This window comes from Dermacentor variabilis, chromosome 9, assembly GCF_050947875.1.
Source record: "Dermacentor variabilis isolate Ectoservices chromosome 9, ASM5094787v1, whole genome shotgun sequence".
Lineage (NCBI taxonomy): Eukaryota > Metazoa > Arthropoda > Arachnida > Ixodida > Ixodidae > Dermacentor > Dermacentor variabilis.
The window spans coordinates 109,242,073-109,269,283 of record NC_134576.1 but is presented as its reverse complement, the minus strand read 5'-3'; the positions used below and the strand labels follow the sequence as shown (position 1 = coordinate 109,269,283).

At 48.5% G+C, this 27,211-nt stretch overlaps 1 protein-coding gene across 2 annotated transcripts in view; it reads left to right on the top strand.

Annotated features, from left to right (window-relative positions):
• Window positions 1–27,211, top strand: part of mib1 (E3 ubiquitin-protein ligase mind bomb 1) — a 592,519-nt gene that overhangs the window by 477,890 nt on the left and 87,418 nt on the right. The gene's annotated exons all lie outside the window — the stretch shown is intronic.

The following is a 27,211-nucleotide window of genomic DNA, read 5'->3' as shown; positions in this document are numbered from 1 at the left end:
AAATTTCCTCAGTTCATCACCCCACCTAATATTCGGCCGTTCTCGACTGCGCTTCCCTTCCCTTTGCACTCATTCTGTAACTCTAATGGTTCACCGGTTATCTATCTGCTCTGCGCATTGCATAGCCTGTCTAGCTACGTTCTTTTTTCTTTTTTTCCTAATGTCAACTAGGAGATCGGCTACAGCCGTTTCATCTTTGATCCGCACTGCTGTCTTCCCGTATATTAACGTTACGCGTATCATTTTTCGTTCCATCGCTCGTTGCACAGTCCTTAACTACTTCGCAAGCTTCTTTGTTAACATCCATGTTAACCTCCTTCTTCGCTGCAGGATTTAATGATGGTTTATTGTATTGTAACCAGTTAGTAGTGCCGGGGGATTCATGGCCCTACAGCCTATTTATCTTTGTTTGTGCTTTCGGACTCTTCAATCGTAGCAAGGACCGACTTTTCTGAAAAGTCAATAATACCCAAGTTACGCGCCGCAAGAAATGGAAGGAACTCATACTGAGTGCATATTTCTTGGCCTCTTCTAATATTGCGCTACTTTCCAGGCTTCACCAGAAGTAAGTCTCCGCCAGAGGCACACAAATGTAAATATTTCCGTAGCTCTTTTTCCCACTAAATAGAATTCTTAGCCTACTTTCCCACATTGGTGTGTGCTTCTTTCTTTCTTTCTTTCTTTCTTTCTTTCTTTCTTTCTTTCTTTCTAGCCTCTATTGAGTTGCTGTTGAATCTACCCACTGAACTGCTTTAACCCAACAACGAAAAAAAAAAAGAATGCTTAGCTGAAAGCGATGCCTTTATTCTATCGCACCATTAGCTTCAGTAGCTTTAGATAGGTGTTTGTTTCGAGTCAACAGCGGCAACAAAGAAAGCACAATTTTGTCCTCGTCAATTTTATTACGATGTTGCTTCTTACTTCGAAGATTCCTTTTTTTTCTTTTTCTTTGTGTCAACTCACACCGCAGCAATATTTATCTACCCGCTACGCAGAGCTGTTCAGAAGTTGCCCGCTGTAAGCGCGCTTCGCTACTTAGAAACCGTGCGGTGAAGACCTTCCCCTGCGTTGATCTCGCTTCACAGTGTGTTAAAACCGTTGCTACGCTGTCGAAGCTATAGAGCCTGCGTCAGCCAATGAGAAAAGTGAGGCTCTACCGAGGAACTGTGCTGCCCCATAAAGTACACACCTTCGTGCTTGTGTCGTCTGCTCTCGAGAACCGTTAAGCAGACGAGAAGAAAAAAATGGTTTTGCAGTTGTCGCAGTGAAGCGCTTCGACGAGCTTGCGCTTTTTACAGACAGGTACTTTAGTTTTGCTGTTTATTTCCGACCTGGCGAAAAAAACAATTAGCAAAGAATATGACGCTTTGAGCAAGAGCAGCTATCTAGCAGGCGCGAATGTGCCGGGCGCGCCTTTCTCGTTAAATATTTAGGCTTCAGAGTTGGGGATGTTTCACAGGGTTCGTTAACGTTACGAACCAATTGACTCCAAGTCCATCCTATCGCTTTCGTTAGTTCGTTGCTCCAACCGTAGAGCTCTCCGGCTTGTGGGCAGCGCGATCTTTCCCTTCAGTCCATATATTATTAACACATTTGTGGTCTGCGTCAAATTCAGGACGCTCTAGCAAATAGTGGTGGTATCAACACGAGCTCAGCAGCCCACACACGACGATGAAGTAAAGTGTCCCATTTGATGAATTCATCCTGATACTGGGATCTTTAGTTCCAGCTCTACCGTCTGCGCCAAACCGGGGCGCTATGCCCGCTAACAACTTTCTGTGGCTCTGAACACCGAGTGGGAGCTTCTTACTTCGCCGCATATTCCGGCAGCGTTTGACAGCACATTTGTTTTTTCGAAACAGATGCTGAGTCAGCGTATTTTTAGAAACGATGGAACCCAGCCTTTAAGACGCAAACACCAGGAGAGAAGTAGACGCACCCACGCTGGGTGTGTGTCTGGTGTTTGCGTCTTAAAGAAGGCTGGGTTCCATCGTTTCTAAATGCATGTACCAACAGGCCCAGCAACAAACACTTCTATGAGTCAGCGTAGTTTTAACGTTCGACGTTTTCGTATTTGCCTAAACGCGTAAGAGCGGAAAAATGAGTGTAATGTAACACTCATTGGTGGGGCACATTGTCCTATTTTGCTGCTGTATGTAGCACCTTGAAGTTCACCTGTTCGCTAGTTCACCGTGACATAACGGATTCCTGCAGCTTCTGCTATGATGTATATACAGGTACAGATGGACTACATTGTTTTCTTGTAGAGCCAAAGACTGGACCTAGCAAGTTTCAAATTCTTTTTACTCAGCTACAGGAGCCCAAATAGGAAAAAAAAATATATTCTTGAAATCTGTGACGTCACACTGACGTGCCACACTGCCGGCTTCCGCGCGAAATTTCAAAAAAGAAAAAAATAGAGGAAGCACATTCTCGTTGTGAGCCTCATTGCCTCTTTTGATAATCAGCGTACTACTGTGAAATTAACCAAAATAGAATAGAACCAAATGGAATAGCCGTGTGTCAGGTGGAGTGGCTATAGTCGTGCAGGGCGGCACTCCCACCCGAAATGTCCAATTAAATACATCTTTAGAGGCCGTAGCTGTCGCCATTCTATCCTACAAAACCATCACCACTTGCTCACTATATATTCCACCCCACGCACATTTTACTATTAAAGACTTAGAAAATCTAACAGATCAGTTACCGGAGCCATTGTCTTGATAGGAGATTTTAATGCTCATTGTACTCTTTGGGGCAGTGTCAAAACTTACCAAAGAGGACAACTCGTTGAAGGTTTTTTTCTATCAAATGATATCTTTCTTTTAAACTCAGGTGCGCCAACTTATTTCTCACCTACTTCCCGCACATTTAGTTGTTTAGATTTAGCTTTTTGTTCGCCCTCTCTTTTGAGTGATTTTAAATGGGAAGCTCCCGACACGTCATATGGTAGCGACCACTTCCCCGCAATCATCAAACTCCTACCATCACCACAAACTTTAGTAACTAGACCACGCCGATGGAAATTACAGCTCGCTGACCGGCAGGTTTTTATAAAGAACGCGAAACTGGAAAATGTCTTTTCGCCAGAGCTTAGTATTGATGAACTTAATTAAAAAATCACTGAAGTCATAATCACAGCGGCAGAAAAGGCGATACCGCAGTCATCCGGTATTGTGCGCAAAAAGCTAAATCCTTGGTGGAAAAATGAATGTACTGAAGCTAAAAGAGAACAAAATAAAGCCTGGGGAATCCAACGGAGGTACCCCACTTATAACAGTCTGCTAAATTTCAAACAGGCCAAAGCCAAAGCACGATTTATTCGAAGATATGCGGAGAAATTATCATGGCGAAAATACATAACTTCAATCAATAGTACAGTCACATCAATACGAATGTGGGACAAGTTGAGGAAATTTAGAGGAGAGTACTCATCATACACTATACGACTACTTACATGTCCAGGCACACAAACAACACTACAGGACCAGGCCAACTTATTAGGTGAACACTTGTATAACATATCCAGCTCAGCAAACTATTCAAATTCATTTTTAAAATATAAAGTATCGGCTGAGAAAGAGACTGCCTACCACTGGGGCTTCAGCTGAAATGTACGATAACCCACTCACAATACACGAATTGAACAGAGTTCTCTCTGCCGGTAAAGGAACGGCAACAGATCTTGACCGTGTGCACTATACAATGCTGGCACACCTATCCCAAGCATCGGTAGGGGCACTTCTTAAATTTTTCGATAAGATATGCGAGTCTGGGGTAATGCCCACAGATTGGAAAAAAAGCGGTAGTAGTTCCTTTTCTAAAACCTGGTAAACCCGCAACATCCCCCAGCAGCTATAGACCCATTGCACTATCGAGTTGTCTAGCCAAATCCTATGAGAACATTATAAACATAAGACTCACATTCATCCTTGAAACAAGAAGCTTAATAGACAAGCACCAGTGCGGATACAAAAAGGGCTGCTCCACCACTGACCATCTCGTGCGACTAGAGCATGAAATACGTGACGCGTTTCTTCACAAGCAATACTGCCTTGCGGTTTTCTGTGATCTTGAAAAGGCGTATGGATACCACTTGGCGATATGGAATTTTGAGAGACTTGGCTCACATGGGAATTCGCGGAAGAATGCTAAATTGTCTATGCGATTTCATGTGAAACCGAACATTTCAAGTACGTCTCGGTGCAATACTCTCGCGCACATTCACACAAGAAAATGGCGTTCCACAAGGTTGCATTCTGAGCACGACGCTCTTCATAGTCAAAATGAACCCTGTAAATAAGATCATCCCACCATCTGTTATGCACTCAATATATGTCGACGATTTGCAAATGGCTTGCCGCGCCTGAAACTTACCCACCTGCGAACGACAATTACAAATAACGATAAATAATCTTACACAATGGGCTGACAAAAAATGGTTTCCGGTTCTCAACACACAAAACTGGTACAGTTCTCTTTTCCCAGAAGCGAGGATTACACTGCACTCCAGCTCTCACATTGCACGGTACAACGCTGCCGGTCAAAGAACACTACAAATTTCTAGGCGTAACATTTGACATTAAACTGAACTTCCTGGCCCACATTAACGCCACAAAAATTAAAGCAAATAAAGCCCTAAATATCCTCAAGGTGTTATCGCATAAGCACTGGGGATCTGACCGAACATGTCTACTACGTATGTACCGGTCCCTTGTACGTGGCATCCTCGACTACGGCAGTGTAGTTTATAGTGCAGCTTGGCAGTCCTACATTAAGCGACTTGATCCAGTTCATAATCTCGGCCTACGACTGGCGAGTGGTGCCTGCAGGACATCGCCTGTACGAAGTTTATACGTTGACTCTAATGAGCCTTCATTACAGCAACGCAGAGCACAACTTACACTTTGCTATGTATTAAGAATTCGGTCATCACCACAACATATATGCTACAACATCGTAACACAGTGCGAATCACGATTACACTACACAAATAAACCAAACATGATTCGGCCACTCAGCTTACGACACGAACAATATTATCAGACTTATGATGTTCCTCCTGAAGCTCTTGCCGAAAGGCCACCAAGATTACCCCCGTGGTGCAATTTTACACAGCTGTGTGACTGGGCGTTAACACATGTAAAGAAAAAAGACATTCCACAAGAACACATAATACAAGAGTTCCGAGCTATCCAATAAAAATATAAAAATTGCACAGAATTTTACACCTGACGGCTCTAAAACACAAGAATACGTAGGTGTCGGGATCGTAACAAAAAATTGGGAAAATAGCATTCGGAAAAATAATTTTTCTTAAGTGTTTACCGCCGAAGTTTATGCGATATGGATGGCAGTTAAGAAAATTACTTCCGACAAGCAGAAGAATGCTATTATTTATACCGACTCGTTAAGTGCCCTAAGAGCCCTTAACTTAAACTCCGCGTCTGAACCCCTGCTTGGCGATATCTTAAACATAGTACTTAACAAGAAATACGAAGGAACCATACGATTCTGCTGGGTCCCAAGCCATGTTGGGATAGCAGGGAATGAAGCTGCAGATAGAAGCGCATCCATGGCAGCGCACAAAAGCATACCACACATAACACTTCCATACAAAGACAGTATCAGAGCGGTTCGTAAGGCCCTAGCATCAAAATGGCAACAAGAATGGAACTCGTGCGTAAATAACAAGTTACATATAACTAAACCCCTGCTTCGCGAGTAGAAATCATGCGCTCACCAAGAACGGTTCTATGAGGTAATGTTATGTCGACTTCGAATCGGACACACGCATCTAACACACAATTTTTACTTCGAAAGGAAAGCCCACCAACATGCGAGAAATGTCATGAAATGCTCACAGTAACCCAAATCATTATATCATGCCCACACACTGAAACACAGAGGCGGAAACATTTAAAAAATTTGTATCACTTACATATACCTCTGCACCCTGCCTTAATATTGGGCGATGATCCACTAGTGCCATTCACTAACTTGTTCCAGTTTTTAGGTGAAACCGATTATCTACATCGACTTTAATGAAACACAGCTATAGCTGCCTTAACATTGGATCTTATACTGTCCTGTGACTGGCGCAGCATGGCCTTTGTCGCTTTTGCGCCATTAAACCCGAATTAACTAACATAATGTTGAATATATACTATCTCAGTCCGAAGTCCCTTTAAATGCTTACCTTGATTGACCTCTTAGTCATCTGGGTGACAAATTCTGAAGTGAAGACATTGTGAAGACCAGGGGTGCTAATTGGACACCTTCGGAATTCCTCTATATTGTAGAATTGTGCCGTGTTGGTGTTTCGAACGAACCAGAGATTGGCTGCCCTGTCAGCCAGTTACAGCTGACAGTGTAGTGACTTTTGCAATATCGTTTAATTTGACAGTACCTATACTGTAAGATCAGCCATACTGCCATGCTCCTAGCCGTAGGAACACACCAGGCCGGCAAAAGTGAAGCTTCCTGTCCAAGCAAGGCTGTTTTGAGGTCTACCCACGTTTGGCCGACCGGGTGCTGCGCCAACAACTCCCTCTCCACTGCGATTCTAATTAAGGGCAGTGTGGTGCTACCTTTTTTGCCAAATTAGGCAGTGTTTTGCTACGTTATGCATTTGCCGTTCTAGAAACGCGTAAATTATTGTTTACTCGCAGGGAGACAGTAGTGGAAAGGCTTGCAGTGGTCATTGTAAGATTTGAAACTCACCTTTCTTGGCTTCGGCTCATGAACCAGTACGGTGGACGCTTTCGTAATCCTTTGAATGAGTCTATGCCCACCTCACTGTAAACCGGTATACTCCCTTAGGGACCATCAAAGGTGTACGGTCCTTAATGGTGCAGATCGGTCTATGACTCGCACCCTTACACCCGTAAGGGTGCAAGGGTTTAAGTCATGGGCAGAAAGCTTCCTTAAGGATGTGAAAATTGTTTTACAGTTCGCGGCGTTTCAGTCGTTGCCGCTTTGTGGCTTCGGTGCGCAAGAAAGCAGGCGCAGGTTCCCAACCCGTGTACTGATTTGAACGAGTGTGAAGAACTCCAGGTAGGTCGAAACTACTTCCGAGGTCTTCATTAGGAAATGGCTTGCAGCCGCTGTGTTCCATAAGTTCCGCCAACCGATCATTGGGGCAATTTATGTAATCGGTTTAGTTACTCTCTCTCTCTCTCTCTCTCTCTCTCTCTCTCTCTCTCTCTCTCTCTCTGTTCCTCTGTCAATTCGTGGGCTAAACTGAATTCGCGCCTCTCTCATTTGTGCACTACGAATTCAATTAAGCACAGTGTTGCGTTACCAGCGAGTTGTCTTGTGGTTCCAAATTCGACCAATCTATCATAGATTCTTTTTTCAAGTAGTAATCAGTCAATGACTGTCTCTGTCTATTCCTCTATCCGTTCGGGGACCAGGCTGTTCGCAGTTCTCTGTATAGATAGATGTTCCTGTGAATGTTGCGCTGAAGTTTGCCTTAGTTGTTGCTTGCGTGTGTATGACCCACACTTCTCCGCATGCTTTGTTTTTCTTTTATCTCGCAGGTGATTCAGGCAATCGATCATTCTCATCCATATTTCTTTCTAGTAGTAGCGCCGCTAATGAGAGGAATTGTAACTGCACAACTTTTTGAGCGAGCGAGTGCCTCTTAGGCATATACACGTTCAGTCGATTCTGGACTGCAAATAGACGCAGGAACAATAGCAGTAACGACGCAGGCCAGTCAAATAATCAAGAAATTGGCGCAGTAACATAATTGATGGACCGCGACTGACTGACTTGCGCTACCTCAAGTTGCTATCTCACTAATGACTCCAGAGATCCCGGGGCGCTATGCGAAAGATAGCAGCGAGTTTTGAAAGCTGCGCCCGCTAATGAAGCTCGCCGGTAAAGGCGGCGTGCATTGCCAGTAAGCATGTAATTAGGCTGCAGCGATATATCGGCGTCGGCTATATCTGCCGGTCTTATGCTACTATAGCCCCGTGCATGAAGTTCCTTGCTTTATTAATAATAATTGAGAACGATGTCCATTTCAGTCTTGCTTAACATAGTTTTAATCAACAAAAGAACGCAGTGCAACGAAAATTTATTTCGACCACGTGGGTGCGCGTGTACAAAATTGTTTTGTAATGCGTGCCCAAGCACACAAAGCAAGCAAACGTTTCGACAGTGATCGTGCCGTTATTTTCTTGTGAATAATTTTTCATGGTTTCACGTGTGACGCAAATTCTTTGTTTATTTATTTTTCGAACACATCAGAAAGGGAACAGAAGTTTCGTATGCAGCTGACCAAGACACCGGCCAATTTATTTGGTATTTCTCTTACAAAGGTACCACGGTGAGCATCACATTTAGCTGTTCACGAAACGACAGGCACAACGCAGTTGCTAGAGGGGCGTTATGAAATAACGAGTACAATGCATTGAATAAGCTCGTTAGCAAAAGTATAGGTGTAACGTGACGATTGTTGTAGCTCCTGGTCCCGTTGCGCTTTCTCGATCAGACAGGCTCGGCCGCGGACCCTCTGCACGAAATCAGTCCGATCGACCGCGTGGCCGATCACGTGACAGCAGGGCCGCGTGCGCATGCGCAGTGATTGTGCGCACGCACTGTTTAACCAAAACTGTCCGTCGAGCGTTTTTCCGGGTCTGCAGCCTTGCTCCAGTGTAGCCGCTGCGTTTTTTGACATACAAGCCGTCTTTGTACAATAGGGTCCGCTGTTAATAGGAACACACAGTGTACCGCGATAGATCATCGCTGAGATATGGCATAATGGCCCAAAAGTCTCACTCTTAATGTATTTCAATTTTTAATGTGCGTCCGTTTGATGGTATCAGCCACTTTCCGACAAAGGCTAACTGCCCCCAGTTTTATTAGCTTGATTACTAGTTAGGTGTTCCAATTTATTATCTGACAGTACTGTCACGTGATTGTGTCGCAAACCGTTTACTATGCCTGTAGATATGTCTTGTTGATACTCGAGTGGCACTATAACATATCTTGCTGTAACCTTATATTACTTGCATGAGTTCAACCTCATTACTTCTTTCTCTGTATGTGTGTAAGTTTGCTATGCGATGGCTCTTTGTTCCAATCTTTGTCGTTAGTGTGATGCTGTCATTCGTTTGCTCAAACGTACAATTGAGCTTCTACTGTACCGCACCGCACATTTCCGTGTAGAAAGTAGGTGCGAAATCCGCAGATGCAAGTAGCTGCGATGCGGACGACAGCAGCAGTCGATGATACATCGCCCAGCGGAACTCCATACTTCTTTACATTCCATACCGCTTTCAAGGACACATATGGGAAGTAAGGAAGCACGGTGATCCGAATGGACAGGCTGACGCAATGGGCCCTTGACGAAGTCCTCGGTGCTTATCTTGTCTTCTGCTGCCGCCTCTGTCACGTGATTTAGAGAGCACTTGCATTCAGAGCTCATCCGTCATACCTTTTAGTGAGACTCCCCATAGGGCTTCCTGTTTCATAACTCGGACACAGTAATTGGCGAGCAACGTGAGAGTTTGTGTTGCCTTTCTTATCACCCTTGGACATCAAAGATAACTACAAACGGTCACTTTTTTGAGCACATCAGCAAGCTAAGATATCGGTTTTAGTACAATAGGTATGATTTACTAACCCTGCTTGCAACTGGTCGAAGCACAGTGATTGGTGGGAGTAGAGTTGTTTGCTCTTAGTGTTTCTGAAAAGATTGCTTTTAACTCTGCACTGGAAGCGCGAAAGATCGCCACTATCTACACCTGAAGTCTGAGCAGTTATATGGTCTTACAGTTACAGTATTTGCGAACTGATCGCGTAACGCGTTTCTCGCTTCTTACGGCACAGACTTTCTCCACATTTAATACCTGGTGAAATACTAGAACTATGTTTAAGGCACAACCATGAGAAAAATCGCATTAATACGTCATTCAACCTCGTCTAGCAACACCGACTACTCGGTATCTAACATTTAAAGCCCCATGGATAATGAGAAATGGACACTCGTACGTTTCTCCGAGAACTTGGAAAGCGCTGTGCTTTACTTTCTGTTCTTGTAATTTTGGCATTGCGCCCCACCAGTCAACCCCATTTGAAAGTAACAACATGAGGGCATATAGAAAACTGCCGCGCCGTGCTGAGAACCGTAATTTCGAAGCCGGATAAAACATATCTAAGCACTTCGACTCACTTTAAACATTATCTTGAGAAATTCACACTTCTGAAGCTTTACCTTTCATCCGAAGCACGATGACGCCAGGCTCTGACGAAGCAGTCGATGGAGCCGTTCCTCCTGACTTTAGGCTGTCTAAAAACGGATGCTCAAACCTTCTGCACAACACACAGTGCTTCGGTTGCGAACTTGTCACGCACACATCCGGCGAAAAGCAGACGACGAGTTCCAGACGTGCAGAAGTGCCGAAAGGAAAGGATGCACGCTTATTGACGGGACCAGACGTCGTCGTCGTCGCCAGACGACAATTTCAACCCTTCAAGCTTCCATCAGTTAAACGAAACGACAAATTTAACTGTCCGATGCAGAGCAATATAACAGCAGCATTCGCTGCTTCAACGTGGGCCGCCCGTCCTTGTCGGCCATGGTCGCACGTTAGTGTACGTGGCATAGACGAGAGATATAGAGCCTGCCCGACGGGGGGAGATGCGTCACCCGTGAGAATGAAGACGTTGCTCGAAACGCGTCGCATGTACCCTTTCCCGCGTCGAGGGTGCGAGACAGATTGCAGACGCCAGCCGGCCAGAGATGCCACGAACGCTATACGCAATGCGTCGCTCCGAAAACGATGTTGCCGTTTCTCGCCTAGGGCGTCAGTGGCGACGCAGTGCGTTCAGCGAGGCAGAGGTTTCAATCCGGGTGTTGGGATTGTGTCTGTTGCGCACGGCGGTAAGTTCCAGACGACAAAGAAAGAGAACTGTAGGCTGTGCGAAAGCTGGAGAACGTTGCAGACGACTGTATGGTGCAGACGACGGAATGGTGCAGATGGCTGAATGGTGCAGACTTGTGCGGACGGCAGGACAGTTGCAGACGGTTAAAAAAATACAGCCGAAACAAGCGACTCAGGGGGTGGCCGTTGCGTTCCAATCATGAGTCGCGAAGTTCAGCGGTATTCTTTTTTTTTCTTTTTCTTTTTTTTTTCGTGTGGGTCGGCTTCATTCCGCGTGGCCGATGGGACCTCCTCCCTCATCCGCGCATGAAGCGCGCGCGCGGAACAGAGACCGGAAGCCCTCGGCCGCCACCAAGTGGCCCTGATTAGCCCCAATGAGGGCCTGCCCCAGCGTCAAGCTAGTCTGCATGAACAGATCGAGTGAGGAGGTGATTGCGAGAGAGAGATAGAAATTGTGTATGTATGGGAGAGAGCGGGCTTACGACGGGAGGAGAGTTCTCGTTTGCCCTCGCGCGCCATATGACCCCCCTCTGGACTCGGACACGTAACCGTCATTTCTTTGTTGCCTGCGTCTGAATTTTGTGTTTCTTTACTTAGCGAGAAATTCGTGAAACCCGTGGCATCTGGTGCGCGTAAACGGAAATGACGGAGAAAGTGAGGGTGCGCGTTGGTTGAGTCATCGTGCTTAATGTACTTTCCGGTCTCGTCTGCACGTGTAACGTAACGCCTTGGTACTGCTGTGATCTGCAGCACGGGCACTCATAGGAGAACTGCCAGTTTTATCTGTGTGAAGCCGAGCTCATATTCTTCCTCGAAATGTCGCACCGTTCGACTTGTACTTTGGCTCTGTTCAAGGTTTCCGACGAAGTTGGTTCCAGATGTATACAGAAAGGCGAGGCGCCCTAAACCCATGCAAAATTTTAAAGTCGTCTGATCCGAATACGCTGTATTCTGACAGCCGTTATAAGTAACTCCTCCTTTACGCAATCAACAATCGCTTGAGATAATGTACGAGCTGCATCAGCGTTGTAGCCAATTACGCATTCATTCAACATATGTCGTGGTATATGGTACTGCACGCGTTTATCGAAAATTCGGTCAGGCAAATTAGAGAAATGTGCTGAATACCCGTCCGTACAGTAAACATCGCGTGTTTCATTCCTACCCCGTTTACCTCGTAATATCTGCAGTTGTCGTCGAGTTGGCATGTAAGTGTCGTTAGGATAATCAAACAGCTGATTCGGGCTAAAGTTAATCACTCCGGTCGCCGCTAAGCTACTCAGCCCTTCGGAGTCACCGTTTGCAATTCTAGTAGTCTAAATTATTCTAGCGTCCTCGGTATTAAGGTTTCAACGTAAGCGACGTTACGGCAAAGAAGTTCAAGTGCCTGTTATACGCGCTCTACCTGCGCGAAGTCATGCTCTACCTGAATCGACGCTCTTCGTTTAAAGCGAATTCCTTAGACTTGTGGCGAAAGTACCGGGGAAAAAAATTAATGCTATCCTTAAGAGAGCCGCATTCCCAAAACTCTCGGGGATATTGTCGCAGCGCCTAACACTTCCCGGGGTTGCATAATTTGAAAACGGGCGACAGATCGTAGTTAAGCCTAACCTCGGAGGCCGTTAGGAGCAGAGGAACCCCGGCAGCCGAACGCGGCGCGCTCTGAAAAGCGCGGGAACGCGATACTCCTAGCTGGTGCACGAATTTTAGCGCACTCGAATACTCAGCTGTGCTACCTCCTTCGTCTAAACGATGGAAACAACTAAAAATGAAATCGCCACACAGTCCTCTCTTGCACGGGAGAAACTTCCAAAGAGTTCATTCATCCGTGAAATTTCAGACAAATAGCGTCGAGCTTTTTGTGCGTGCGCTCTCGAATTGAACATCGAGAAAATATCACAGCTCCGTGCATATCTTGTTCTGCTGGTGTCGTTTCCGCCAAAACCAGCCTATACAATTTCTCAGATTACCGCTCCAGCCCGTTATCGGCTAGCTGACGTCAGCGGCTCCGGAAACGTTCTCTTGCCGGCGATAACTAGAGACACTCAAGATGAAGCAACGCGAGGAAACTCTATATGCCAGACTATGCTATAACGAGAAACATTCGCGCATGCGTCTTCAAAGCAGAAGACCCGACAACCAGCCTAGCAGACGACGCCACGTCGCTACGGCTACGGCCTTCGGAACAGTGGATGGCTCGATAAAAGAAGAAAAACGTTGTCTCACAAAGACAGACCGCCGTTGTCGACAAGCGGTCGCAAACTCACATTTTCGCTGGCGTCCACGAATTCCGTGTAACTTTCCTTTCGAAACGTCGCTTATACGACTTGGAAGGAGGTTGCATTGACGAAATAGGTCCACGGGCTGGTGCTGGCGACGCGTTGCCCGCCATCAAGAAAGAAACATGGCTGCCATTGAGTGACTTCGGGTCGCTCTCTTGTCTTGTCTTGCCGTCATCGTCACCGCACAGCAACTTGGACAGCCGCGGCCAAGAAGAAAGTGGATCCTTTAGGATGAGAGGACGAGGGTGGATGTCGCGGCTGGGGTCAGGAGAGAGCGAAAGGGAGGGGGTGCTAGTGGGAGAGAGAGGTGCGGAGGAGAGGAGATCTCTCTAGCCGGCGATGGGGGCGAGGACGCCGAGCAGAAGCTAGCGGGAGATACCGCCACATCTGGAAATTTTGGGAATCCCCTCGCCCCGCCGCCCCCCCGACATTACCCCTGCAGCGGCCCGAGGCGTAGCCGTGGATCTCTGCGGCATCCCGCAGAACCCCCCTCCTCCTCAATAGGCCTAGCATAACCTTCTCTTCTGTCCTCCTCTCATTTGGTTCTGGGTAGAACATAACGTGGATGGTTTCCTTTCCCACCCCTGGGACGGTCCCCCCTCCCCCACACCCTTCTCTTTCAAAAGCGAAGCGGCGGGCCTGGTGGCGTGCACATGTTTAGTCTCTCCTACCGACGCGGCGCGTCTCTGACCCCCGGCTTGAATCTTTCGTCGTCGTCTGCACGGATGCCTTCTTTTCTTTTCCTTCGTCTGTTACCCCCCGCAGTTTTGTCTGCATCGTCAGAGAGCAGCAGAAGGCAACGGTACTAGAAGCAGAAGGAGCGGGAGGGGGGGAGAAGGGGAAGAGAAGGGGAGGGTGTTATTGCAAAGATGGCGGCCGCGCCAACTGACGCGTAGTTTTTTCTTCCCTTCGTAGCTACTCTCTCTCCTGTCTTCCTTCCCCAATACTAGCAGAAGAAGCAAAACAAGAACGACACAAAGTTCGAGCGTACGTTGCGTTGGTCTCTCCTCCCTTTCCATCCTTCAATCTGTTTTAGGCAACCGCTACACACCCCACCCAGTGTTGACGCATTCCGTTGACTCTCTTGGTCGACTCTGTGACTTACTTGTCCCCTTCATTGCTCTCTCTTCTTTCTTTTTTTTTCTTGTTTCGGCTTCTATCTTCAGTGCGCCCCCGCGAAGTTCGTAGCGGCACTCTTTTGGTTCCGGTTACTCCTAAATTTGTTAATCGGTTGCGGTACGGAAAAAGTCGAGCAGCAAAGGGCTAGGAATTTCGAACGGCTTCTTCTACGGCTTCTTCTGACTGTGTTCTTTAGACGGAATTTTTTTTTCTGATTGGCTTACTGTATCTTCTTCGCTGAAGACACCCCTGACAAACGTCGTCGGTCACCTCCTCTGACATCTGCTGGCAGTCGCATACAACAGTTTATGACGCTTTTACGCGTAACAAGGATGGTCTTATCGTTCCGTTCTCATCCGCGGAGCCGTCTTGGCATCACATTATGTACCACCGGTGGTATATGTGCTTTGCTTAAGATATACTATTTTTTCTCGAAAGTAGAAGGGTGCCTTTCCGAGCGCCTTACGCAAGGACTTACTGCTTAATTCCTCGCTATAAGAATTTGTTGCATCGGTCATAATTGTTCAATAGTCCTTGTTCTCCTGCCACGAAATTCGTGTGAAACCAGCCGGATATTTGACAGCAGCAACATTCGCCCAGTGACCCAAGTTATGTTTCGAGAAGCGGACCTGTTGTTTGTTTCTGCCAAAGTGTTCCTTCCTCTTAAGAGCCGCTTGTGAAAGGAACTATCATGGAGCATGCTACTAATCGTCTACGAAGTTTTCAAGCGATGTGGTATTCGTGAAACAACCCACGCTTTCTATTTCAACTGGAAGGCTACCTCTGGCACGAAACGTTCAAGGAATAGGATGTGCTTAAAGGCTATTCGCTGTTCTCAATACCTATCAAACCGCAGTGCTGGGGTCTGCGACTTCTCATTCGTCGCTGCTGTTATTCTTACTGTTCATCCTCGTCCTGACAGACAAGCAAGAGCCCAGTGCCGTGAGAAAACGAAAAGGTTTCTTCAATTGCACAAAAGACCCAGTCGTTCAAAGACTCGCCCCACGTCTTGTTGATGGACTCCATTTCGTAGCCGCCGCTTTTTTTTTTTTTTTTTTTCTCCATCTGACTCGCGTCGCACGCTGAAGCCATCGCGTTCGACCTTCGCCTGGTGACTCGAATCTCATCCGCGAACGGGGCTTCAAGGGCCCACCGCGCCCGCTCTCTTAAAGCAAAAAACGACGCTGCGATGGTCCCCATGTTGCCACACGCATGCCTTCTCGCCTTTCAAGCCTCGCGCGCGCTGTGTCGCGCGAAATTTGCCGTCCTGCTACGCCGCCTAAGTTCGTACACTCGGCCGCAAACGTCCATGAGACGCGGGTTCGCTAAAAAAGGCTGAATTTCCGCGTAACCTGGGCTCATATCATCGTGTTCGCAGTCTTAACGCGTGGTATAGCCTTTCCGAACCGACCTAGCTATACATAAAATCAGAATTGTCGCGAGCATATAAGTGCAAATTTGTCGTGGAACTTGTACCGCGTAAGTTTCGGGGTCGACTGCGCGCTATGGCACGCTCTTAAGGAAGAACGCCTAAAATCGGGATAAGGCGGACGTTGCTGCAACAGTTGCTCAACTTTATCGGGAAGGCAAAGAGGTCTGATATCAAGCTTCGTCCGGGCCCGCGTACAGACACAATCTGCGGACATTCGTGTCGTGTCTTGACTGTTATCAACGGCGGACTACTGATCAGGTGTACCATTCTGGAGTGTACCGTACTGTATACGTGAGAAAAAGGCAGAGCGAGGCCAGCTGGATAGCAAAGATGGCTAGACTGTTCTGACGGCGGGTACTCGGAAGCCTTCTCATGGGCGTAATGCGATAAACTCGGGAGCATCGCCGCGTTTGGTACTTTTCGTGTAGTGGACTGCGATGGGGAGTGGGTTCTTTCCGCCGTTTGGATACTCATATATTCCATTACGTGCTTTTCAGCTTTGACAAAGAAAAGTCACCCTTTTTTACTACAAATCAGAACAAGAAAGCGAAGTTTCACCGTCGCCGTCACGGCGTTCAAGTCGGAAAGAACGCTCGTCGAGACCGTATTCGAGATTAGCGGTTACTTCATCTGCGGGCGCCGCGCGAAGCAAATTTACGCCACACGAATCACCGCTAACGAACAGCTAAATTTATTGAAGTGTCGTTGCTAATCGTTACTCGGGATTCTTGCACCTCTTGCGTCGGGCGAAGCCATTTCACACGCAAGCACCAGCTCGGCGTAAGACCGGTGAGTTGGAAGTCAAGGCGCAGGAACATTACCGGGCTTTCGTTGGGTTAAAGGCCCGCGGAACTATCACAATCGTCCGTCTTTCGGGTAATTCACTGTGGCGTTCGCACGTCTTTTGGACACTGTGTTTACACGCACACCCGTTAGCGTGTCGCCATTTAGACTAGCCCGTATTCTGTGCACTACCTAACCTTCTAACCATAACTGAGCAACCTCTTCGTCTGCAGAATGCTTCCCCGTGGTCTGACAAGTGCCTTTTTGCAAAGGGAACGGCTGAAGACGGGAGGACGAGCCCAACGTCATGTATGATCCGCCGTTTCTACCGGCACACCATCAAACACCGACGGCTACGCTGGCTTTATCTTGCGGTTCTTACTTTGTGCCTCTATTCCCAATTATCCGGCAGCGGAGATGTGTCCAAGACCACCGTTTCACGGAAAAGATACCGTTTCTCCCTGCTATTAGCGTAAGAGGACTAAAAGTAATTGCAGCAAAAAAAAAATGAATGGGATGATTTAGCGGCACGAAAGCTGGCGGTCTAAACGTGACCCCTTCGCACTCGGGGTTTTGTCGTCATCGGCCTGCTCGCCATCCATTTGCCGCCCTCTTCTTCCTTCCGTCTGCGTGCACGTGTTTTTTTCTTTCCTGTTTTCCTTTCGACCGCCATCCCTTGCGGGCGGACGCTGTGACTACAACCGGCGCGCGAGAGACAGCTCTCCGGGCTCTGTTATAAGCTGGCTTCGGCGCTGAAGGCTTCGCTGGCGGCGGCTTCGTTTATTTGCCTTTCTCTAGCCGAGGGTCTCGCATGGCGACGGAGCTGGTGCAGGAGCGCCTCTAATTGGAAGCAGCGGTGGCATCGGGTCCGCCGGGGCTGGGGCAAGCCGCCGAGCGAGGCAACCGCGAACAGTATGGCGCGAACCCCCCCCCCCCCCCCCCCCTTTCCTCTGTCCCACCCATGCCTCCCCTGTTCCTTGACGGCGGCCATTATCTTTCTTTTTTTTTTTTTGCCTCCGCTACCCTTGCTGCTGTCCACCAGCCCGTCTGGGACGAACGGCAACGAAGGGACCCTTTTTTTGCGACCGCCTGTGTCCCCCCTCTTGACCCCCTTTCTTCAACGTCTGGGACAGTCCTGACTGAGAACCGTGTAACTGTAGTGGTGGGTGCTCGGGGAGAAAAAAAGAATAAAGTGGCAAAAATTAAAAGATGATTAAGAACCCCGTTGGAGAAAGTGGAAAGCGGGGGCAGGGGGGGGGGGGGAGGCTATAGCGTTAAAAAGAAAATGTTGCCGCGGGATTGTAAAATGGGTCCGCCTTCATTGGCAGCAACGGCGGCGGCGGGAGACGTTACACACACTACGCGCGGGAATCTGAAACCGGAGACGAAGTCGCCGAGTCGGACGCGGCCGTTCTTTTTTTGCTGAGAGCGCGTGGGCGCTTTGCCCCCTTGCTTTTATTATTTTCTGTTCTCACTCTTCTTCCTCTTTCGCCCTCTCTCGGTTTCGCCGTCTCTTCTCTTGTGGCCGTTGAATCGTCCGTTTAGCGCAAAGTGATCTCGATCGCGGCGCGCCTTGCGGTCTTCGTCGGGGACAAGCCGTTCGTTTCGCTTCTGCGGCTGCGTTTTCTACGGAACGTGGGCTTGCTGCAGCGTAAACAAACTTCTGCGCAGGACGGCAGAGATTGAGGAAAGGTCGCGCTTGGGCTTCGCTTCGTTATCGTTCGGGGCAGGCTGGCACGTCGTAAGGCGATGAAGCGTGTTGTTCCGGGTCTATTTCATCGCCACTGGCATAAGTTCTACACTATACACTGACTCAAGATTTCGAGCTATGGAAAATGGTCGTGAGTCTGCTTTTTACTAACTCTGGTTCAGTTTGCCTGACCTCGTATCTAACGTCGCGGTGAAAGCTTACATTGCGCATCGTACAAGCACGTTGTCACGGCCGCGCTGGGTAGCGAGGCACTGAGCTACCTGCCTGCGCAGAAGTCTCGCGAAAGAAGTAAATCTGTTATGTCGTTTTAAGTAGTGAGGAAGCTTGTGTCCTTGAGGTTCGGTGTCAGATCATACTAACCAGCCGAGCCGCTGTATGTCGGATCAAAACGCTACAACAGCAGAAGCCAACGACTCGTGCAAAGGGGTGCCGCATTATCGAGTGTCTGTTAAAGTTGGGGTACGCTGGTTGCCTCGCCAGCTTTATGGAATGAGGGGAAGAAAATGTTGTATAAGCAGTCTGTCGAAGTCTCAGCTTAGTAAGGTCATACGTCATACAGCACAATATCGTTGCCCCCGTATTAAAGTACTCCTTCTGCGACATAATCTGGAGCACCTGACAGATGTGTCATATATCTAACGTTGAGACGTCCTGCGATACAGTGCTTGGTCGAGTATGGCTTATACTGTTGCATGTTGTGCATACGTCGCTGACAGACGGCGCATTCGCAGCGTTGCATTTGAACTCTGAATACGCATAAGTTGGCCCCTCGAGCGGTATTGAACGACCATGTATTTGGTTGTAAATTTCCTCGAGCTTCATAATCTTCCCTATAGATTCTGCAGAAAACGAGGAACTGCACGTAAACGTTTCTGTACAACGTGTTGTCGAGCACGGATGGAGAATTTAGAAAGTCGGTGAATGGCGCAAGACTGGTCCGGACTGGCTCTGCTCTGGCCTCTGGTTTCTAACACTGATTCCTAACTGCGGACGTTTCAAACGTTGCACGCATAGCCAGCACAAGGGCCGCCTGTATGAAGCAGAACCAAGCGCGCGTCTGTGGTTATCGACGAGGTTACTCAACTCCCATATCGCTCTGCATAGGAGCACGGGCAAACGAAACCGACATAGCGCGGGTGGTGTGGACTCGGCGACCGCGCCAAGTCGACCCAGCGCGCTTCCAGTTGACAGTAAAGACACCGCGAGTGACCCAGACACGTAACCATTACATCACGTCTTTCTGCGTCTCCTACCCCCCTTACCCCTTGTGACCTTCGCATCAGAAGTACTCGCCAGAGGGTGCAGAGGGTTCGAGGAGGGGCAGGGGACAAGAAGGGGCGGTGGGTTGGATGGGAAAGGGGAATGTATTAGCGTACCTCTTGTTTTCTTCTTCTTCCTCTTCTTCGTCCTCAGGTGCTCTCTCGTTGTGGTGCTCGTCTTCTCGCACTCCCAGCCAGTCCGGCCTCCTTCGCTCGCCGCCAGTGCGTTTCAAGAGAGCGAGCAACTCTCGCGAGTTCGCACGTGTCCGGACGAAACCGTGCCGGTCGCGGCCGAGACCGCTCGAGGTCCAGGGGGTCGGGACATTGGAAAAACTCGGGCTCCCGCCGGTGGCGCCGGCGGCTTCCGCTGGCTCGGGGTCCCGACCGCACGTCCGCCGATGGCCGGCGCTCTGCGAGAACTCCTCGCCGTGCCAGGGGCGGGCGTGTTTCTACCGTCGCCAGCGGCGGAACCTCGCGGGTCGAGGTACACCATGGAGGGGCGGTTCGCGAAGGAAGGGGGAGGTAGAAGCTTTCCCCCCGTGACCGCGGTGGCGGCTATAGTAGGAGGGGGGAGGCCAAGCCCGGCTCGGTCTTCTCGCATAGCGCGGAGCACCTCGTGCTGTTTTTTTAAGCCTTACCCTTATAAGGCCCCGAGGTTGAGACCCGGAGGAGGGCGAGGGAGAAAGGTGTAGGGCTCCGGTCTCTTCGCCTGCGCAGTCGGGATGCGGAAGAGGATGAGGGTCGAGTGCGTAGCGGGGTTTGAGAGGAGGGCATACTTCCCTCTTCCATCTTCGCTTTCCCTCTTTCTCTCCTCCATTCTCTTACGCAGCAGACGGCCCGCACTTGCTGGGGCTAGAAATAACCGCGGCGATCTAAAAACGGAACTACGGCTCCTGCTCCTGCGGCTACGGCTCCGGGGGGCCGGGGAGGTCTGGAACCGTAGGCGTGCGTGCGTTTTTCCCGGCATTCCTTGGAGCGGCTGCGTTTTTTTTCTTCTCCTCGTTCGTTACTGTCCCCTAGTTATCTATGTTGTTCCTTCTTTCTCTCTTTCTTTCATCCGAATCTTAAGTTTTGATTAGCTTCTTCTTTGCTATCGCGGTCGTTTAGTCTACGCCAAACGCGCTAATAGCTCTTAAGGAAGAAACCGTTCATCGCTAGTTTTCTCATCTCGAACGTAAGGTCCCGAGCTAGCCATAGCATCCAGACGGTTCCTGACTTAGTTCCTCCACAGCCTTTCCTTCTTCCTTTTTCTTTAATCACACCCTCCGCCTTTTCTTTCTCTTTCCGCTGCGCCTGTCGCCATTCTCTCTCTCTCTCTCTCTCTCTCTCTCTCTCTCTCTCTCTCTCTCTCTCTCTCTCTCTCTCGTCAGATCTGTGTTTAGTAACCACGGCCCCGAAAAATAGTTTTGACGATTAGCCCGGCCACCGAGACTAGCGTTTCGGTTTGTCCCCGCTAGAGGACGTTCAGGGGGTCACCCACTTTTCTCCGTAGCCTTTGACTGCACGTGTCTTTTAAGGTTTGCCTTTTTTTTGTTTCACCGGTTGTCGTCGTTCCATCCTTCTTCTCCGCAGCCCATCCCCAACACGAATCCGTTACGGCCCCCCTTGTGCCAAGCTTTTGGGCTCTGCGCCCCGTGTAATCATTTGCCTCTGCTACAACCGGGGCGGTGCCAGCCGCGCCCCGTGCACGTTGCCAAGTAGCGGACTCGACGTGTAACGCGGTTACGGAGGCTGCTACCCACGCCCCATGGAGTTTCCTACAAACAAATTACTAAGGGAAGCTGGGGCGCAGCGATCGTTCGGCTACAATGGGAACGATGGTTCGAACATGGATGTTTGCCTGTTCTTCGTGCTTACGGCTTCAGAGGTTCTTGTGGCTTTTATATATGTATGCACGCTTGACGTTTCTGAATGTCCAAGCAGTCATGGTTTTCCTAAGCACTTCGAGGTAACGAGTCGCGGTGCATACGCGTGGTTTGCGATTTGTTGCATCTATAGCGCGATGTTTAGTTCGAAAATGATCGATTTAACGAACTCTCAAAGCCGTTTGAAACGAGGAGGATCTAGTCTTGGGCCAAGCAGTGTACTGCGCCATTCCTGCAGAGTCGAGCTATTTCCCCCATGCTTGCTGTACCGTCAAAATTGCGACTCCCTTAGGCACTCACTGTAAACCTGTTAAAACGATTAAGATTCCTTAACAGTGTAAATTGGCCTATGACTCGGTATATACCCTTACGCCCATTATGGGTTTAAGGGTGATAGCTGTAGCCAGAAAGCATTCTTAAGGGTGCAAATCGGTTTACAGTGTTGGAAACTGCCGGTGTTTTAATTATTCCACCCAGCTGGTTGGAATCGGAAATGGCCGTCTGTCCCGCCATCTTAAGGTGTTTGGCTGCGTCAGTCTCTACCCCACTGCACTTCCCAGACCCACGTCCAAGTCGCCAGACCCAAAGTTCATTCAAGTGAAGCTCGAACGAGTGGGTTTGCTATCGGCGCGAGGATTTTTCGTTCGCTGCAATGATAAGTTCATTCGACTAAAACATAGAGTGCACGGGGTTAGCTGTCTGCACGGGGATTTCCAATTTATTCGCTAAACTTCCCTAGCACAGCTAGGGAAGTGACAATTGACAATACTTCGCATATCTTCTCTGTGTCGCTGTTTGGTCGCGCTGTCAGGGAAAAGAATGCACTAGCTCAATTCGGCTTACTTCTAAGTCGTTAAACTGAGAAGTTTGTTCAATTGAAGTTCGATCAGGTCCAGTCTTTCGTTGTAGTCGCATGTATGCTCGCCATTTTACGAAGTGCGCTAACTCATCACCGTGGCTCGCATCAGTCGCGAAAATTTTGGCAGTAGCTCAGTTACACCCCAAAGTAAAAAAAAAAATTAACAAGCATGTTCGCATGTGCTACCACGCCGTCTTTTTTCTTTTCTTTTCTTTTTTTCGAAGGCGCTGTCGCAACATCGTCGTCGCGCAGGCGGGTGGGCCTATAGGATGCGATTCTGGACACCGTCAAATTCCGGCATGTTGGCGTCGCGAGCCAATCATGTAGGCGGTACCAGGTCCGTGAGCCAATCAGAACTGAGAATATGGCGAATTAGACAATGTCCACAGCTGTAGCACCCTGAGCCCCTACTGCCATGACCTTGACAATCAACTTTCAGCCATTAAAGAAATACTAACTCGTGTTTACGATTTTGTAGGAACTTGCCACACTACTTCTCAGACGTATATCAAGATTTAATGTTGGGAGACAAAGGATATATTATTTGGAAGTTAAATTAGGTTCCCAAGTGTGAGCCTGGCGAGCGCCGTCGTGACATCATGACAGAAATCAAAATTCGATGATGTCCTGTGGCAGTATGGATATAGGTGCGATGGCGTTGCTCATAAAAATGTAGACAATATTGCTGTGCGGGTTTCTTAGGTAAGAGCTCGCGTTTGGCGGAAACTGATATGAATGAATCTCGAAACTCGGCGACGAACGCTCTTTCAAGTTTTGTGATCGACGTTATCTCCAACAGCAACCTTTCAGCTCGGATCTTCTCAAAGAACTGGTGGCCGTCAGAGCTCACTAAACCAAGCTTTTCCTTTTTTTCTCTCTATCTCTCTCACTCTTAGTGCGCTTAGCGCATCTTTATCGATACGGTTGTAAATGCGTTGCACTTCATCATACGATCGCCAACACAGGGAGAAGCGAGCGTGAAACAGTTATCTTTTACGCCTCCCACTTGGCTATGATGGTGCTAGCCACAAGACGCACTAAGACATAAACTCGTTTGAGTGTAAAGCAGAGCAGTAGAGCCCGGGATTAGACAGGCTCTAACCCGCAACTGCGCGGGCAGACGGCGGTCTTGCAAGAACAGACGACGCCAAGAGCAGACGCTCCTAACGGTCAGGCCAGCCGGCCGTAACTTTTGTTTCGTACATCGTCTGGTGCCTCGTCGCATTAATGCTGCGCGCGCTATACTCTCTTTTTTCTTGGTGCGACTTCGCGTCTTAGCGCTGCCCGCGCCTCGGGGGCGTTCGGGGCCGTTATGGCCAATGTTTGTTTGACCGTAACGACCCTTTCTCCCTCTGGCGGCAGCTGCGTCGTTCTTTCTCCTGTTTTTGCTGATATGCCCCTGTTTTGTTTATGCGGTTCTCTTTTTGTCTGCGATCAGAATAGAAGCGACTACGTAATCCGTCTATAGCGTCCGTGTACCCTCCATATATGCACCAGGCAGACGCTGCCGTTAGGCCGTTCTGGGCGCGGGATCTTTTTCTCTTACTTTCCTTCCTTCTTTCTTTCTTTCTTTTTTCTCCTGCCCGGCAGTACTCGAAGTAAACCGTGGCGCGTACAAACTACCCGTGCGGCGTAGCGTTACAGCCAGCCCTTTCCGTAGTTGTAGTGGTAGTTATGCGTGTGGGGGGCTCTTCTGCTTCCTCCTGCTGCATTGATACTATCTTCATCCCGTTCCTATTTTCTCTGTTCTCCGCCAGAGGGCGCAGGTCATCGCCCCTTCTTTTCTCGTCTGGAAGCGCGCGCGTGCTCCCTCTCTCTCTATATGAGTGCGCAACTTATCGTCTGCTTTTCTTTTTTCTTGATGACACGATTATCAAGTGCACTTTCTTCTTCTCCGTCGTCGGCATGCCTGGGTCTCCAGCGTCGTGTCGATGTTATTTTTTTTTTTTTTTTGAGCCAACTGTATCGGGTTCTTCCGCTAAAGGGTTTGCGGCGCGCACGTGCCAGTGCCTTGCCGGATGTGACGTCACACTCCATCACCGCTGCTGAAGCGGGGAAGGCGGCGCCGTCTGTGATGTCGGAGCCTAAACAGAAGCTGGATTTCCGCTCTCACTTCCTGGCGAGTTCCCGATGTTACGTCTGCACAACGAAAGGCTAAAATGTGCGCATGAAAATAGGGATCTACTCTGATAAGAGGAAGTTTGTACATCGATGTATCCAGACTTCAAGACGCATGCACTGCCGATTTACGTTATTACTGTTCGACTTCTCTTGCGATTATCCAATACATCAGCTCTCTCGATATATGTATATCACTGCAGATGTGCTTTCGACTTCTCGTGTTCGCATGACGCCTTTCTATTTCATGTTATTTCAGTGCGATTGTGTATGCAGTAATCGCTGACATTTTTTTTTTATGTGATTAGATGTATCATGTGACCGCCTCAAGCGTGCGACTTGCACGTGCGGTTGTCGCTCCAGCTGCATCACTGCGCATCATATACTCGGAAGTTAATTGTATACGCCAGAGGAGGAGGAGGAAGAATAGGAGGAGGAAAAACATTTACTGAAAAAAAAATAAAGGAAGCTGTATGCAGTACATCAATTTTGTCCGCTTTAAATGCCTATAGTAGATGCAGTTTACTTCTGATATCGTTACTTACTACGCTGTTATAGTCGTTAACTCGAGGCTCGATATTTTTTTAGTACTTTCCAGTCTTCAACAATTTTGATGGCCCAAATGGAGAATTGGTTTTGTACATTGACTAGACATAACCTTCTTCTTTTTTTTTTTCTGTTTAAGTGTGTACTTAGCAAAATGGTTTCTCAGTTGCCGTTTACTTACACCAGGAGCTCCCCTCCCCGGCGGTCTGTAGAAATGTGGCAAATAGACGGCGAATCCGCGGCACATTGGGCGCTGCCGAATAAGATGTAGTGCGTTTGCGTATTCCGCCTCAGTCGCAATGCACGTTGACGGGACTTCCCGGTGGATACGTTGCCGGGTACCCAAAACACGCGTCATTGAAATCTTTCTTTCTTTTTTTTTTTTTTTGGCTGAGTGCTCCTCCTCCGCCGCTGCTGCACAGTTTATTTATACGAGCGACCGCAGATTGTGAAAGTGAGTCACCACAGGTGCACGTCTCTAGAACGAGTTCGCGCTTCACTTGCGTGTCTCGGTTGTGGTTTTGGCCCTCCCGCTTATATAGATATGGACGGTTGTCACTGACGTCATCTTGGCCGCCATCTTGGCGGCGCGTCGAGAAGCTGCGCGAGCGAGACACGTGACAGTAGGAGGACGGCACGACAGGCGCGTCTTGCCCCTGCATAGCGATAAATCGATAGCAGGGATATAATCGGGCAAAAAGATAAAATCGTCACGGTCAAAAAAAAAAAAACGTAACAGTGCGCGCTCGACAATATGGCGCATTACCGTCATCGCGGCCGCCATGTTTAGATGCTGGCACGGTGACAGTTTCCGTTCGTGACGTAACATGACAACTACTTATAGAAGGCGGATTAGCCGTAGTTACTGTGCATTATATCGACGGAATGCTGTGCAGTGAAGAGAACCGACCTTGCGAAGTTGCTCTTAGGTTTTCGCGTGTCGTGAAGAGACAGCGAAGGCGAACATCGAATACCCTCACATTAGCAGACGATCCGTTCAAACCTACATCGGCAATTCTAACGTGAGAGCAAGTTCGTTTATGTGTCGATGTCGATTATTAGCTGGAAAAGAAGACAGGTCTCAAGAAACAGATTGGAGAAGATTGCAAACCAGAACGTTCCAAAACCCAGTACACTTAAACAGAATAAATTCAACACAATATCCAGACGCAAGCTGCAAGCTCTGCAAACATGAACACGCAGACATGGCACACATCTTGTGGGAGTGCACACAGATCAGTTCAGTATACGTAGAGGACAAGATAGAACCGGACCTTCTCGAGGAGCGATGGCTAAGCGCTCTGACTAGCTCAGAACTACACGACCAATTATGGGCTATCCAGCGGGCCCGGGCAGCGGTGGAAAGGCTATGCCTCACCGCACACAATGCCCGGGTGGCCTGAGCCCAGGCTGGCAACCTCGCAGGTCCTTTTTCCATTAAAGTTTTTTCCGTCCGTCCGTCCGTCCGAAGTGGAGGTTTAAACTTCCCTTGAATTTCGCGCGCATTGACAGTGCCGGTGCGTCAGTGTGACGTCGCTGGTTTCGAAGTATGCTTCTCGTGTTTGGCCGCGTTTCGACGAAGAAAAAGAGTTGCCGAAGCTTGTTAGGTCGAGTCTTTGGTTGCGTTATATCGATACACGATGCAGTAGTTTGTTGCCGTTAACCGTTTAACTATACCCCAGTAGACGTTGTCGAAATCCATGACGCGATGGCATCTTCAGTGCGACAACGTCGCCACCTGTCTCGTTTTCTCGATTCTTGAAGCCTAATTAATTATTCTCTCTAAGCAACGCACTGGTTGTACGACGGACGCTGTACTGCGGTAGTGTGAATTAATTTTGGCCACCTGTGCTTCTTTAAGGAGGCCCTAAAGAGAGAAAAAAAGATGTTGAGCTGTATTAGTAGATTGCCTTTCTAGTAAATAAAACAAAATGACAGTTTCTTCAGAAGAGCGAAGCATCGACAGCGATAGCCCTGGTTTAGCCTTGCTGTCGCTCGAACTCCTCTGGTGGTGGTATATGAACTCCTCTGCTGTATGGTGTTCTATAGCTAAACGTGGGTGCATTTATACGTGTATGCGTCATACGAAGGTGCACAAAAACTTCTAGCAACCTTAAAAGCTTTAACACGCAATGTATTGTTTTTATGCAGTGGCATCGCACCGGCACCAGCTGGTATACGCTGCCGGTAAAGAGGGCAGCGTCAGTGCAACTACATCACGTTCATATTGTGAGCACTAATAATGTCTCGTGCTTTCTTTTTAATATGAGAAGATATTAAATGAGTGGAATACACCGCGAATGAAATGTTTCGTGGCTGTTGCTTGCGCGCTGAAATTTAAA